This window comes from Musca autumnalis, unplaced genomic scaffold (assembly GCF_047663935.1).
Source record: "Musca autumnalis isolate F117 unplaced genomic scaffold, ASM4766393v1 scaffold_3, whole genome shotgun sequence".
Lineage (NCBI taxonomy): Eukaryota > Metazoa > Arthropoda > Insecta > Diptera > Muscidae > Musca > Musca autumnalis.
The window spans coordinates 181473335-181486699 of record NW_027411866.1 but is presented as its reverse complement, the minus strand read 5'-3'; the positions used below and the strand labels follow the sequence as shown (position 1 = coordinate 181486699).

General features: G+C 36.6%; 1 protein-coding gene across 2 annotated transcripts in view; it reads right to left on the bottom strand.

The window, feature by feature from the left end:
• The window catches only part of kairos, a 525872-nt gene that overhangs the window by 459039 nt on the left and 53468 nt on the right, over window positions 1–13365 (bottom strand). For both annotated transcript variants that reach the window (XM_073972378.1, XM_073972379.1), the window contains exon 2: window positions 684–728. The gene's annotated coding sequence lies outside the window, so the exon portion shown is untranslated. The remainder of the gene's footprint in view (window positions 1–683; window positions 729–13365) is intronic.

The window sequence follows — 13365 nt, the reverse complement described above, 5'->3', positions numbered from 1 at the left end:
AATTTAATTTACTGATTATTAAAACTTAAATTTGGATATTTTTGCCACAAAAGGTATGGTCAATTTTACACGCTAAATACTACCCGATCATTATCAGAAACTATCCTTGACAGAAACTATTACCTCGTGAAAAACTTTGTCAGAATTGAACTATAACTGCGATCTCTAGCGTGATTAAGATTACATTACCTACAATTAAAACTGAGGGATCCCTTCATATATTAGGATGTAACTCTGTTATCTGACCATGCACATCGATATAATTAGCATCAATGGAAAGGTCAAGCGTTCCTCTTCTAAATATAAATCATGATGTTAAATTGCAACCTCCTTCTTTGTCATAAACTAAAACATTACTCAAAATTTCGCGCCGATAAGACTACCATTGCGACCTACGGAACCGCTACAAAATTGGATACAAATTTTGTTTTTGGTCCATTTCACCCCCTAGCGCCAAAAACGATAGGGGTCAATCTGGTATGAACCCGACCTGCATACAAAATTTCGTGAAGATCGGTCCATAATTGCGGTCTGTAGCGTGCGTACCATTTTTAATGGACGGACGGACGGATACAAATCTCAAAATCGCTTTATCTCTTCGATATATGCATTTTGGTACACCACATGAGAGGTCTACGACGCATTGTGGTGTAGGGTTTAATTAATATTTATACATACCTTACCTCCTCATAAATGTATGTTCTTGATACTTTGCATAACTTCGTTATCTGAAACAAAAATTTATAAATAGATTAATAAGTTAAAAGTAACACTAACGTTAGAATAATATTTAAAATAAATTAAACCTTTGAATCCCCAATTTTTTCCGTAGAGATAAAAATATTTTTCATATTTATTATGATTAGTAGCCGCAAAAATAATCCTCTGCAAACAAATTATTATAAATTCCTCGTGGTTAGGGAGTTACCAAATGTTGACTGTAGACCATTGTGGTTATAAAAATTAACAAGGTTTGTTTCTTAAGTCTTTGTATTACCGTTATATTTTTATTATTCATGATGTGGAAAAGTGTAAACTGAATAGTTTGTTTAATTCTAGAGGACAATTGATGAAAATGAAATGGAAAATTGGTCTATATTTATCATATATAGTTCACGAATTAGCCAATTTTGACTACATGGTGGTGATCATATAATTTGAAGTGCTCATATTGACATTTTTCAGAGTAGAAGCGTTTGAAAAATATTTTCTATTTTGTATGCAGGCTCTAAACCTGATAATATTGACCTTCATCTAATTCATAAAATTGTCATCATTGATATTGATATTCGCTTGATGTCTTACAAATTCCTAATATGTATATTCAAGTCCAGTCTTCGAATAATAATATAAATACAACATTTTTCACAAGCCCGAATGTCCCAATTACCCTTTGTATTTCATTGAATACCACTAACCAGCACCTTCTACTTCCACTAATATAACCACTTTATCACCACAATGGCCCAATGTTGTCCACAGGCAACATCCAAATTTCAAAAAATTATAAGTACGGATTGCAACTGTAAATTATATGTCTTTTTTTATTTTATTAGACCAACATCTCAGTAAGATTTTTAAAAAAATGTTGGCTGCAATTATTCTATTCGTTTGACATTTAACGGCATTTTATAAAATCACTTCAAGTCTTCAAGTCTGTCATGATGTTCGAAATTAAACTCCTCCACAACGGCAGGACCGAATTTGATGGAATTTTGTATGTGGAGTTTTTGGGTCTGAGAATAGGGTTTTACCTATTTTTTTATACTGGTCAGTGGAGTGACCAGGTGACCGAAAATCCGGAAGTACCGTTCTTTGGAAGCTATATAAAACATGGACATGTACGAAATATTCCATTCGGGAAGGTTTTGTACCCACAAAGAAGACTAAATACCAAATTGTAGCCATTTCGGAAGGATAATAAAACTAAAACCTCCAAAATATCTATAATCGGGAGGTACTGTCCGACGGTAGCTATATCAGGACGTGGAATTAAACCAATAATTCTGTGTAGAAATATTTTATGCCTCCAAAGGAGACTTAATACCGAATTATAGCCATTTCGGTTGATTAATTTAGCTAAAACCCTTGCCGAAAACCGGGAGATATCCTTCTGGGAACCAGGAAGCACCCTGGGTCTGTACCGACCATTATATGCGGACATATTCCCAACTATAGGATAATGCGGCTAAATCCTTAAAAATATCGAAAATAAAGTTTTGTACCAAATTAAAAAATTCTATGGTAAATATTGCGAGCTGTATCTTGATTTCACCTGAAGGACATCGCTTTATTGTCTTATTTTTATGCTGATAAAAAATCGAATAAAAAATAATTCGAATTACAAATAAAATAGTTTAAATTACAAATATAATACTTTGAATTACAAATAGAATAATTCGAAATTCAAATGGAATAGTTCATATTACAAATGGAATAATTCGAATTACAAATTGAATATTTCGAATTACAATTGAAATGTTTCGAAACACAAATGGAATTCTCGACATACAACTATACTGATTCGAATTACATCTGAACAAGTAACAAGTAAAAAGTCGTTAAGTTCGGCCGGGCCGAACTTTTTATACCCTCCACCATAAAAAAGTCTTAATTAAAATGGAATAATTAGCAATGAACGGAAACAAACAAAACGATTCCCGTACCAATCACACAAAGCCACAAACTTTTCAGCTTCTGTGAATCGTTTCATTCTCACAACCAAAACAAAAACACAAACTTTTCAATGTAAAAAGATGGAAACCGTACGATTGCGGAAATGTAACTTCGGTTATGCTTTGCCGAGTTGTTTCATTCACCACCGAAACAAGAAGTATTTTTTGGAAACGTTTGCCGTGCGTATTGTCAATGACACACTTAGACACACACACATGTGATTGCTTAACAACCCTATAAGATAGCATCAGCATACCACAGTGAATTTTATCAACCACCAATCAGCTTACCACAGTGAATTTTATCAACCACCAAACGATTTTGATTTATTCACATGTGTTTAGTACTATTCCGTTTTCTATCTGCTCTTGTGGAGTTGAGTACTTTTCGCTTTTCGTTTTGTTCGCACTCACGAATATTAACAAAACAAAACTAAACAGCGAGCTCGGCCAACGAGGGTTATGTTTCGTTTTGTGTTGTTCCTATGGAAAATACGAAACGAAACGATTGGAAATGTTATTTAAAGTATTTTTACGTACTCTGATAATTAGGGTCCTTTCACAATTTTAGGTGTAACAACTTTTCGACAATGGTGAGTATATTAAAAACCCCGAAGGACAGATGGGCCGTGAGTCGAAGTTTCGCGTTATGGCGTGATGAAGTTTTTGCGAGACCCTGTAAGCCATCATTAATTAGCATTATATCTTTGTTTGTTGTTTTTGTAGAGCACTTAAGCAACAGTGAACAAATATATAACGCTAATTCCTGATGGCCCACAGGGTCTCTAACAAAAATTTCATCACGTCATAACGTGGAAGTTCGACTCACGGCGGATCTGTCCTAATCTAATCAAAAAAAATGTGTTCAGCTAGGTGAAAGGTAACACCTACGGGGCTATATCAAAGAGTCAACCTATCTTTAAATTTTTTGGCGGAAAAGTTTTATAGCTGCAGGGAACTTCAAGAGTCAAATTGAGGGTAGTTTCATCAAAACAATGTAGACCCTCAAAAATGGACCCATGTTGACGAATTTTATTTAAGAAATTTCGTGACCACTGAAAATTCCCGAAAATCGGGAGGTACAGTTATATGGGGGGATATACCAAAACATGGACCTATATTGACGATTATTTTCGAATAGACAAAATTGTAGCTAAAATTCTCAAAATACCGATCATTACAGCTAGATCGGTTAAAAATTGCAGCCAAAATTCTCAAAATACCGAAAAGCAGGAGATACCGTTATATGGGGGCTATACCAAAACATGGACCTATGTTGACGATGTTTCGTTGGAGATGTTTTATGTCCACTGAGAACTTTAAATGTCAAATTACAGCTATTTCGGTTAAAATCTGTAGCTAAAATTCTCAAAATACCGAAAATCGGGAGGTACCGTTATATGGGGGCTATACCAAAACATGGTCCTATGTTGACGATGTATCGTTGGAGATGTTTTATGACCACTGAGAACCTCAAATGGCAAATTACAGCTAGTTCGGTTAAAAATTGTAGCTAAAATTCTCAAAATACCGAAAATCGGGAGGTACCGATATATGGGGGCTATACCAAAACATGGACCTATATTGACGATGTCTCGTGAAGATGTTTCATGACCACTAAGAACCTCAAATGTCAAATTACAGCAAGTTCGGTTAAAAATTGTAACTAAAATGCTCAAAATACCGAAAATCGGGAGGTACGGTTATGAGGGGGCCATACCAAAACATGGACCTATGTTGACGATGATTGGTGGAGACGTTTCATGACCACTGAGAACCTCAAATGTCAAATTGCAGATAGTTCGGTTACAAATTGTGGCTAAAATTCTCAAAATACCGAAAATCGGGAGGTACCGATATATGGGGGCTATACCAAAACATGGACTTATGTTGACGATGGTTGGTGGAGATATTTCATGGCCACTGAGAACCTCAAATGGCAAATTACAGCTAGTTCGGTTAAAAATTGTGGCTAAAATTCTCAAAATACCGAAAATCGGGAGGTACCGTTATATGGGGACTATACCAAAACATGGACCTATGCCCGTATCCTTTGGGATATAAGTTTGTTGATCACTAGGAACCCTAAGTGCCAAATTATAGCTAATTCGGTCTGCAAATGTGGCGAAGAACGTCAAAATACCTCAAATCCGGAGGTACCGTTATATGGGGGCTATACCAAAGAGTGGACCGATATTGCCCATCTTCGAACTTGACCTGCCTATGGAAAAAAGACCCTCGGGTGCAAAATTTCAGCCCTCTATCTAAATTATTGCGGACGCTAGAGTGATTACAACAGACGGACAGACGGACGGACAGACGGACGGACAGACGGACATGGCTAGATCGTCTTAGAATTTTATCCTGATCAAGAATATATATACTTTATAGGGTCGCAAATGATTAGTTCGATGTGTTACAAACGGAATGACAAACTTAATATACCCTCCATACTATGGTGGAGGGTATAAAAAAGTAGCAGTCGGCTTTGCTGACAGATTTATACCCTCAGCCTGTGTGGATTTAAAGAAATTTTTCCCTAAAAACTTATATATTTAGGGAGGTTTTCAAAATTTTGGGCGTATGAACCGACAAAAATATGGATTGTATTAAAGCTCAAAAATTTGCGGGGGATATCGATAGATAGGTCTCCTTTACAATACCAGCCTACGAAAAACATAATATCGCTGTAAACGAAAACCTTCGGTAAAAATGTCCAAAGGACCCTCGACCAGACCCTTAACCACACAAAAATGTTGAATATTTGTGTGGGTGGTACTCCAAGTATTGGACAGATACGGCCCAAATTTAATCATAAAGAAAGTTTCGACAATATTTAGAGATTCAAAGTTTGGACCAAATCGGTTGCTACGTCTATTAGATATCGCGCGTACCACTTTAGCGAATATTTTCGAACTTTTGTGGGGGAGTTACCGGAAGAAGTGGACCTATAAGCACCACCTTCGAATTTCATCTAATATTCGAAGAAATATTACGATATCCAAAGTATGGACGAACACAGTATTCAGTTCGGGCTCTCCAGTCACTACATATGGTGCCATAGGGGTTTTTTACACCTTTCGGGCTGTTTTCTCATTGAGGCAGCGAATGCAAGTTGCTTCAACTTAAATCAAAGTGATTCGTGAACAGGTCTTAAAGTGAACTTATCCGAAATTTTGTGTGGGAGGTACTCGAAGGGGTAGACAAACATAGTCCATATTCGAACCGGATCTATATCTGGTAGATATATTAAGTATGGACCAAATCGGTCACTCCCTTCAAGAGTTATCGTGCGCACAATTTTTCCGAAAATTTTTTAACTTTTGGTGGGGAGGTACTTGAACGAGAGGACCGATATGCCTTATATTCGAACTTATGGGGGCTTTGAATGCAAGTTGTTACAATAAATATCAAAGCGATTCGAGGTCAAAACTGAACTTTTGTGTGGTAGGTACCCGAAGGAGTGGACCAATTGGGTCCATATTGGAACCTCATCTATGTCTGGTAGAAATTTCACGATGTGCAGAGTATGGACCGAATCGGTTACTCCCTTCAAGGGTTATCCGGAAGGAGTGGACCGATATAACCCGTTTTCGAACTTAAACTAAGTTTGGACAAAAGATTACAAAACGCAAATCTTAGACCGAATCGGTTCATTCGCTCGAAAGTTATCGTGCGATCCAGCCAGTTAGACAGACGGACGGACATGGCTAAATCAACTCCAAATTGTCTGAAACACATTTCGTCTAAACATACTTGGGTTCTAAAACCATTATTTCGATGAGGCACGTTAGCATAAATGCTGAGGGTATAAAAATGTGGAGATAGATACAAATGTAGGTAGGTTACAAATGTTTACACGGAAAACCTAAAAAAAGGGACAGTAACGCGGACCGGGTCAGCTAGTATAAAATATAAAAAATAAAATTTAAGATATCTCAATAATACAATAAATGTCTATTCATTATAAATAAACATTTCTAAATTTAGCAACTCTTTCAATACAACTTTTTCTGGTCCAATTAGTTGGAATATATTCCAGCGTTAATATCTGTAATCCTATTAAATACTTAAACTCGTTATTTGCAGTGAACCATTTTATCCTGAATTAGTTTTTACACAAATACTAGGACAATAATTAAATACAGCTTTCCGGTGCCAGCGTACACTTGAGTGTTGATGGTATTGTGCAAATGGTAAATTAGTCTCGACAATACTAATACCACAAAAGAGGATATTTGATTTTTGTCATTTCAGTTGGGGTTGTATTAGATTTCCAGGGATTTGTGTTGTGTTCTTGTTGTTGATTAGGACGCGTAAATCATTTGTACACAGACACCGAGACACACACACCCATACACAATATTTTCCCAAATAACTTTTGTATATAAACATCCTTTGTCTGAGGTAGAAATGTGGTATTCAGCAAACATAATAGTCACAAACACACAAATAAACCAATTCATAGCAGCAAACACATCACATAAAGTGTATCAAGTGTAACATTACACCAAGTACATTCAATTCTACTAGCATAGAGGTCGTCCCATATCAAGTTATACCCAAAAGGGTCATTTGTATCATCTGTGAATGTGAAAACCATTAACAATATAAGGTTAACTTTCAATAGCAAATAAATTATTTCACATAATTTACTATATAATGAAATTACAACAAAAAATATTATGTTGTTTTTTTACGTGAGTGTGTGTGTGTATTTAATGTTTACAACTTGTTGCAAAAACATCTCAGCTGACCTAATTTTGTTACTTTTTGGAAGAATTATTAGCAAATGTAAAGAAATAAAATACAGGTATAGAAACACGTTTGGACGAGGAAATGTTATAAATATTGTGAAAAATAACTTATAAAAACTGGCAAGTTAAAAGTATATGTATTTTCTATTGTGTTTTTGCTGTAATTTTGTCAAAAAACAAGTAAAAAAGTATAAGTCGGCTTTGCCGACAGAGATATACCCTCAGCTTGTGGATTGAAATACTTTTTTTCCAAAAACAAAAAAATTTGTATTTAGGGAAGTTTTCAAAATTTTTGGCGACAAAAATATGGATTGGATTAAAACTCAAAAATTTGCGGGGTATCGATAGATATGACTTTTATAACATACTAGCCTACGAAAAACATAATATCGCTGCAAAAGGGGCTACTAGGGAACTCTTCGGTAAAAATCTCCAAAGGATCCTCTAACAAACCCTTGTGGTAACCCAAGGATTTTACCGATAGGGCCCAAATTTGAACATAAACTAAGCTTGGACGAAATATTTCAAGATCCGAAGTTTGGACCAAATAGGTTGCTCCGTTTGTGAGATATTGCCCTTGCCATTTTAGCGAATATTTTCAAACTTTTGTGGGGTAGGCACCGGAAGAAATGGACCTATAAGTACCACCTTCAATTTGCATCTAATATTCGAAGAAATATTACGATATCCAAAGGGTGGACGAACGCAGTATTATGTTCGAGCCCCCCAGCCACTACTTATGGTGCCATAGGGTTTTTTACACCTTTCGGACCGTTTTCTCAAGAAGTATGGACTTGCCCTTTAAAAAAAACTGTCGTAAATGCTTCAACGAAATGCAAAGTGATTCGAGAGCAGGTCTTAAAGTGAATTTATCCAAAATTTTGTGTGGGAGATACCCGAAGGAGTGGACAAATATTGTACATATTCGAACCTGATCTATATCTGGTAGATATATTAGAATGTGTAAAGTATGGACCAAATCGGCCACTCCCTTCAAGAGTTATCGTGCGCACAATTTTTCCGAACATTTTTTAATTTTGGAGGTACTTCAAAGAGTGGACCGATATGCCTTATCTTGTACCAAATATTACGAAGACCACATGTTGGACCGAATCGACATATCTGTTCAGGAGTTATCTTGCGCTCCAACCACTGCACACGGTGTCAAAGGGGTTTTCAGCAACTTTCAGGCTATTTTCTGAGGAAGTATGGAATTGCCTCTGATGAAGCATGTACCGTCGTATGGGGGGCAGTGGATGCAAATTGTTACAATAAAAATCATAGCGATTCGAGAGCAGGTCTTAAACTGAACTTTTTCGAACTTATGTGTGAGAGGTACCCGAAGGAGTGGACCGATTGAGTCTATATTGGAAACTTATCTAAATCTGGTAGAAATTTCACGATGTGCAAAGTATGGACCAAATTCTTTTCTCGCTTCAGGAGTTTAGATGTGCACAAGTTTTCTGCAAAATTTCGAACTTTTGTGGGGGAGGTACCAGAAGGAGTGGACCGATATAACCCATCTTCGAACTTAAACTAAGTTTGGACAAAATATTACGAAAGCCAAATTTTAGACCGTTCGAGAGTTTATCGTCCGCACCAGACAGACGGACGGACATTGCTAAATCAATTCCAAATTGTCTGAAACGTATTTCGTCCAAACATACTTGGGGACTAAAAACATTATTTCGATGAGGCACATTTTGCCCGTATGAAAGTGTATATACCCTCGTTAGCATAAATGCTGAGGGTATAACTAGAACGTGTAGCCTTGCGCAAATTTCAACGGAGGTTAGAGCTTGGAAAAGTTATGAAAAGTTCAAAAATGTTAATTTACGCCTATATCAGTATTCTTGTAGGACACATGCGGACGAATAGCATTTAAATGGACCTTTCCATTGCCATGCTTAGTACGATCATGGCTTCTAGTTCCATGTGGAGTTAACCAATGGTGCCCAACGAGTAACATAAATCCAACTACCACAACTGAGTATCATTGAGACTACTACTAATACAGACAATGCACAGTGGATCCACTTGTATGGAGAAAGTGGCCAAAAATAATTAGAGTGTGAAAACCAAGCCAATGCGCCGGTTACAGCTTTGTGATGCTGCGAAGAGTGTTTTAAGAAACCACGAGCGTAACATCCACCCCTTTTCCCCTCTGGAGGGGGTATACGATAAGAATTGTTTTATGCTGTTAATACAAAATGACATGAGCAAAGGTCCCGATTATCTTATGATGCAAAAATAGGCTTGGGGAAACAAAAAAAAAAATCCAAAACAACATAAAATCCAACGGATTTAGCGGATTAAAAAAATCAAAATTTCTGTCTGAAAATTGGTAAAAGTTTTAATATTGATCTTATATATTTACTTGAACTTAAAATATAGGTTGTACTCACAACTAGAGTTGTGCCAAAGGAACTATTTGGAACTATCTAGTTTACTTCGCAGTTCCAATGGCCCACATTTTTTCTTTGAACAAACTGTGTATACTTATTATCACACGTTATATTTCATGATGTTACTCATACGTTTTGGAACTAGTACAAGGAACTAGGAATTAGATTACCCAACTCTACTCACAACAAAAAATATTGGTCAAATGTTCCGATTTTGAAGCTATTCTTAAAAAGATCGCGTTAGAATGAAACAAAAACTAATGTATTTTTAAAAAGGTCCATGTCATAGCTGTCAGAGTTGCCAGATGTTGTACCAAAATTTTGACATTCATTTTTTTATTTTTGGCCGAGTATTATCTACACTACTACATAGCAGAGTCGCTTCAACCCGACTACTAGAGCCGAGGTACAACATGGCGATTACTAACTACTACTAACATATCCCTCTGTTTCATCTTTTGATGAGTTTTTATTTAAGATTAGAAATCTTACATATATGGTGATTCGACAACAAGAAGCCTCACTCACAAAATGATTTTAAAATGTTTAACTGACTTCCATTTCGTCAGATGCTTCGTAGTTTCGTTCCAATATTTCAGTCGCACACTAATGCATTGTTTCTCAAAAATTCAACTAAATGCATCAGAAATAAAAATCATACATGTTTGCTTTTTACCTGTGTTACAATGACGCAATTTTGACGTTTTGAAGTACATAGCTTCGCATTTGTTAAGTATTACGGGGTTATGAAACACGATACTTCAGACATTTGCAATCAATTTCAAAGCATCTGACGATAGGAAAGTCTTTGAATATATGGTCATATCTCGATACATTCAGCTACACAATGGTCCTCGTACAGAAGATATAACTCGTGGTTCATACGACGTCGATATTCACCGTAAGCGCATATCGGCCCGTAGATCTTTAGAATATTTTTTACCCAGACTTTGGCACCATATATGGTTGGTATCAGTGTTATATAAAGTGTTACTTTTATTTGTCGAGATGTGGCTTTGTTTTTAAACTGCTTCCTTAAGCCAAGGCAGCATCTGTTAGTCAGTCCTATTGTTCTTCATATTTCACAACTGATGTTGTTTGTTGTGTTTACTACCTCAAAATTATATATACCAATTTCCACAGTTCTATGGGCGCATTTCGCGTCGATATCATCACCTTGCTCTTTTCGCTGTTTTCTGCCAAACCCATTTTAGTTATGATACAATGCCATGCAATATTTTCTCTAAACCCATTTCGATAGGACTTGCCGTTTCCAAGCAAAATCGTGAAAAACTAAAAACATACTAAAAATGTGAACTTTCACTGCAATTTATATAAAAAGCGCTCCGGCTTTTTTTTTGATATTTTCTCAATTTCGGAGTCCATAAAAACTCCCCAATTAAAGTTTGGTGTAGCACCGTGCCCATGATGTCAATATCATAAGCATAAGCAAGTAACATGTGGCTATTGGTTTATATTGTGCCATTTCTTTTGACGTTTTCATATCGTAGAAACTTTTTCTACCATGATGTTCAGAAGAAGGCTGTTCTATAATTGACAACAAGTAAGAACGGCGTTAAGTTATACCCTCCACCACAAGTAAAGTAGAAGAAGAAGTAAAATGGAATAATTAGTTTCCTTTCGTGTATGAAGAAGACTTAATACTAAATTTCAGCAATTTCGGTAAAACAATGTGAGGCACCATTCTATGGGGGCTATTTCAAAAAGTCGATCTATACCGACAAATTTCTGGCGGAAAGTTTTTAGGCTCAAAGAAGGCAAAATACCAAATTTCCTATATTTCTGTGGCTAAAACTAAAAATATCGAAAATCAAGAAGTAAGTTTCTATGGGGTTATAGGAAGACGTGGACCTATACTGATAATACTCTTCTGAAATATTATATAACTCTTGGAAGACGAAATAACGAATTTCAGCCATTTCAGTTGGATATTGACGTCACAATCTTCAGTATTACGAAAATCCGGAGGTACCGTTCTATGGGGGCTATATCGAAACGTGGACCTATAGCGACGAATTTTAGTCAGAAATGGGGCAATATGAAAGCGTGGACCTGTACAGACATATTTCTGGCGAACAGTTTTATATCACATTGAAGACTAAATACCAAATTTCAGCCATTTTGGTGGAATATTGAAGACACAACCTTCAAAATACGCAAAATCGGGAGGGGGCTATATGAAGGCGTGGACCTATACCGACAAATTTTAAGGGGAAGTTTGAGTACCCCCAAAGAAGTCTAAATACCAAATTTCAGCCATTTCGGTGGAATATTGAGGCCACAACGTTCAAAATACCGAAAATAGGGAGGTACCGTTCTATGGGGGCTATATGAAGGCATGGACCGATACCGACAAAGTTCTGGGGGAAAGTTTTATACCACCAACGTAGACTAAGTACCAAATTTCAGCCATTTCGGTGTGATAATGAAGCTAAAACCTTCAAAATACCTAAAATCGGGAGGTACCGTTCTATGGGGGCTATATGAAGGTGTGGACCGATACCGACAAAATTCTGGGGGAAAGTTTTATAGCCCTAAAGAAGACTACGTACCAAATTTCAGCCATTTTGGTAGGATAATTAAGCTAAAACTTTCAAAATACCGAAAATCGGGAGGTACCGTTATATGGGGGCTATATGAAGGTGTGGACCGATACCGACAAAATTCTGGGGGAAAGTTTTGTACCCCTAAAGAAGACTAAGTACCAAATTTCAGCCATTTTGGTAGGATAATGAAGCTAAAACCTTAAAAATACCGAAAATCGGGAGTTACCGTTCTATGGGGGCTATATGAAGGTGTGGACCGATACCGACAAAAGTACCGACAAGTAATAAAAACTTCTGTACCAAATTTTGACTCTCTATCTTCAAAATTGCGAGCTGTATCTTGATTTCAACAGACAGACAGACGGACGGACGGGCAGACGGACATGGTAAAATCGACATAGAATTTTGTGCTGATCAATAATATATATACTTTATAGGGTCTCCGACGAATATTTCGATGTGTTACAAACGGAATGACAAATTTAATTATACCCTCCATATGGTGGAGGGTATAAAAAGGTGGTTAGTGTCTATCTGCAGCTCTTGGTTTTTATCCATGATTTACAGCAGGGGATTTGCCAGGTCTTAAGCCATATCCTGAGCACTGTATCTGTATCAGTTACTAAATTAAGTATGTCTAAAAGCCGAAATTTTCTCTTCGGTATCAGCACGACACTCCTGGTAATACCATGGGTTCTTTGGATTTTGCTGCTGTTTACATGGAGTGGGCAATACTTTGCTACTGTGTTAATATGTCATCAGGAGATCAGGAGAAGGAGTCCATTGATTAAGCAATTGGGCACTTGAGTCCCAGCAAAATGTTTGCCTCCAAAGATTCAGTTAAATCATATGTACAAGTGATCTGGAAGTGCATCAAATTATGCATTTTCATTCATGCTTTTTACAAGAGTGTGAATACTGAAAGATGCACTCCATTAGCACTGCATTTTAACTATCCCTT